Raw genomic sequence first — 4,132 nt, 5'->3', positions numbered from 1 at the left:
AATCTTTAAATAAAACTTTATTCAACAATAGAAATCATCACTGCTGTTAGGTTTACCTTTTTATAAATGAGCATCTTTACTGATACATACCAGCCAATGCAAAGACTAGTTAGTCAAGTTACTGTATGTGTCATTTATTAATTGAAATATTTTTGTCTCACCATTGGTCATCTGTATGTTACGTTCTATAATGATTAATTATAGTGATATATTTCTAAAATTTAAGTCGAAAGTTGATCTGTTGACTGCTTAATCGAAAATCTGTTTGATTTTATTTAATTGACAACTTTTCATTTATACCATTTATTAAGATTTTGTATCATAAGGTTAAATTAAGTAATTAAAAAAACTGTAGTGGCAGTAATTCTCACAAAGTAGCTGCTGAATACATATTTTACATTGCATCAAAACATCGAGTCAGAAAGAAGTTAAAATTAAAATTGGAAAAATATTAAAAAGAACTGAGGAAAATACACAAGAAATTAATCTGTAGTAAGAAATTAATCTGTCTTCAGAATTTTTCTCCAAACTGTTTTTTTTTTATTATTTAGAAACTGTTTTTATAGCTTATTAGGAAAGGATAACACAAATTTGAAAATGTAATCAACAAAATAAGCTAAACAAAATATATCCAGAAAAATACAGATATTAAAAATCTATTTTTTTCTGCCTATAGTTGCTCATTGGCAGTTTGACAACATGCATCACGGACTACATTAACGTTTGTGTTGACAACACCGTGCCGACTAGGAAGGTACGATGTTTCCCAAATAACAAACCCTGGGTGTCCCCTAAACTGAAAACCCCACTGAACGAGAAGAAAAGGGTTTTTAAGTCTGGGGTGACTGAGTTGAAGAGGGCGCAGGGGAAGCTGAGAGAGAGATCAGGACAGTCAAGGAGAGTTATAGGAAGAAGCTGGAGGAGCGCCTGCAGGGGAACAACGGCAAAGAGGTTTGGAGGGGCCTGAAAACCATCTCAGGCCACAGCAATGACAACGGAAGGGGCCCAGAATCTGGAGACCGGGAATGGGCAAATGATCTGAACCTGTTTTTAACAGGACTGACACCAGCAGCTCCGTCCTCACACCACTTCATCCCCCTCCAAACCCAGCCCCCCTCCTCACCCAACAGGAGCCACCCCCCTGTCCCCCACCCAGCCTCTACATAACAGCAGATCAGGTGAGGAAGGAGCTCAGGAGGAGGAAGGCGAGGAAGGCTACTGGCCCTGATGGCACCAGCTCCGTCCTGGATTGCCCTCTGGACACCACTGAGGTCGTAGGTGAGAGGAGGCCGTTAGCCAAGCTGACATCCATCATTGACAACCCCTCCCACCCCCTGCATGACACAGTGGGGGCACTCAGCAGCTCCTTCAGTAGCAGACTGCTGCATCTACCCTGTCTGAAGGAACGCTACCGCAGGTCCTTCACACCAACAGCTGTCAGAGTGTTCAACTCCAGCGCTGCTTAACTTAACTTAGCACTGTTTTCCATACTCGGACTGATCTTTGCAGTGATCTATGATCTATCATTCACCTTGTACCTTGAAACACTGCTCTTTCCACTCTCATTGAGTACTGTACATATCAATACATAAAAGTATTCCACTGTAACATTCAGATTTATTTCTGTGCAATATCATTAAAGCTGCAGTCACTTTATCCATTTCATGTGCAATCTGTATAGTCTGTGAAATTCAACAGAATTCTTGGCAGTATATTTTTATTTAGTATATTAGTATATTTTCTTTGCAGCAAAACTTTTTTTTGTCTTTATATTTTTACATACTTTTTCTGACATAAGCCCTTTGCATAATTGTACATATTTATAGTCTGCTTTTATTTTGTATTTTGTATCTGGTATTTCTCCATCTCTATTGCTTTTTTTTTTCTTTTCAACTGCCATTACCTGCTGCTTGTAACAACCGAATTTCCCCAGCTGGGGATGAATAAAGTATCTTATCTTATCTAATCTGAATTTACGGGCATAAGTGACATTACTTTTACAGACTTAATGGACACTGAGGGCATTTTTTTCCTGACCTGGTCTAGTAGTTGTAGCCAGTGGTTGAAAATAATTCCATTTACTTAACTACTATGGCCTACTTAAGCCCAACTTTGAGGTACTTGTACTTGAGTAATTCCATTTTGTGTTTCTTCCTACTTTACTCCACTACATTTATGTGATGCATCTAGGTACTTGTTACATAAGTAAAAGTACAAGTACTTGTTATTACACACATGGTAAAAGGAGGTTATAACAAGCACTTTTGCTTTGGTTCCTTTGAGTATATTTTGATGCTAATACTTTTGTACTTGGTCTGAAGTTACATTTTGCAGAAAGAATGAAACAACTGCAGTTCCAACAACATATTATTTGAACATGGGACTTTATTTACTATATTGTCTGTGAACGAATTTCTTTACATTCATCATTAAAATGCAAAGTTAAATGTTAATTTTTTTACTGAATAATTCATGAAATATTCAGAGAAACTGGCACAAGTCTGAAGATTCCAGCAGGGCTGAAGTCCGACATCCTCGCCAGACTGGCTGGAGAAATTTTCCAGTGTACAGCGCATCCGCGAAATCACCAGATAGATGATGGAGCAGGGGCGCTCAGCCAAATATTTCCCTGTTTGCGAGATGTGTCTGCCACTGGATACTACAGCTGGATGATTAGCCTGAAATACAAAATGGCTAATTACCAGACAAAGGTGCAGAACATTGGATGTCCTGAAGTGGCGAGAGGTCAACTGTGTTCCCTCACACCCCACTGGCGAAACAGATGACAGTCTGGAAAACTTGCAAGTTGAACTTTTGACTGATGTCAGACAAAGAAACGGGGCATCAGATCTAAGAGAGAAGATGTCTAAAACTGAAAAAAAGAAGTGGTGGCCTGCACTTTTCCATATCAATGAGGCAAATACATGTTTGCTTCCATCCAGTGTGCCTCTTTTCATTTTGCATTTCCACCATGTGTTATGATTTCACTATGTGTTTTACAAGAATCACCATTACGTAAATAACTGAGCACAGTGTCCTTTGTCTTCTGCCACTTTTTTTATGTGCAACAGATAAATGCTGAATTCCAGCCACAATTACAACACATCCACTGGAGACGACCTTCATGGCACGGTCGGACACGGTCTTCAGCCTCAGCTGACATCAGTTTTCCAGAAAAAGGGAGGTGTCACTGGTCGGAAACTAGCCAAGCATCTGCAGATCTTACAAGAGGTAACTGTTCATTCATTGTTGTCTATATTTGTGCTTTAATATATTCTGTTTCAGTAAAGCCTTGTTTGTTAATGTAAGACACATTTCCAAAGAAATATTTGACATGTTTAGGTGTTATGGTAGCAAAAGCAGCCCTGTTTTCTCTTGTGGGACATTTACACAGGGTACAAGTGATGTTGATTCAAAAAGGGCAGCAGACCTCAGAGCACTTTGCCTCTACCTTGGTGAGGATGATGTGATCCATGAGTACCATTATAGAGTCTTTGACATGTAGGGATGTTTCTTGTGCTGCTTTACCTGTCCAAGTAAGTACAGTAAAAGGTTGTGTTCCTGTTGCTTATATGATAGAGCCAGGCGTAGAGTCGAAGCACAAAAGCACACCCTGGAACACACAGTGCCCATAAAACACTTGATGCACAAATGGACAGTGCCCTGATTGAAATCTGAAAATGTCTGCCGTGCAGATGTACAATGTATGGCAAGAAATGATGTTTATTTGTGGCAAAGCATTCTAATGTTTCCTTTTTCTCCTACTTACCTAAAATATGCAGGACGTCGAAGGAAATGCCATCCCGACTGACATGCAGAAGTGGGTATTAGTGGGCATTTACGCCATCGGCAAGGAGAATGGAGATCCTGGACATCACGATGACCTCGGAATTTCTGTTGATGGAGCGATCGTCCTGGTCAACATTGGATCTGCAGCCCAGGCTTGCACAGTGATGCTTGGAGTGATCTATGCACTGAAGCTGGCCTACCCCAAGGAGCTGAGACACTATTACGAATCCATTCAAAAAGTACTCGTGGACGACATGGACTGTAGAAATTCTTTGGCCACGCTTGATTTGTTTGGTGTTTTTGTGAATTGTTCAGTGAATGGTTAATGCGATCTCAAAAGCAG

Source organism: Chelmon rostratus, chromosome 15, assembly GCF_017976325.1.
Source record: "Chelmon rostratus isolate fCheRos1 chromosome 15, fCheRos1.pri, whole genome shotgun sequence".
NCBI lineage: Eukaryota > Metazoa > Chordata > Actinopteri > Chaetodontiformes > Chaetodontidae > Chelmon > Chelmon rostratus.
This window is presented reverse-complemented; position numbering follows the sequence as displayed.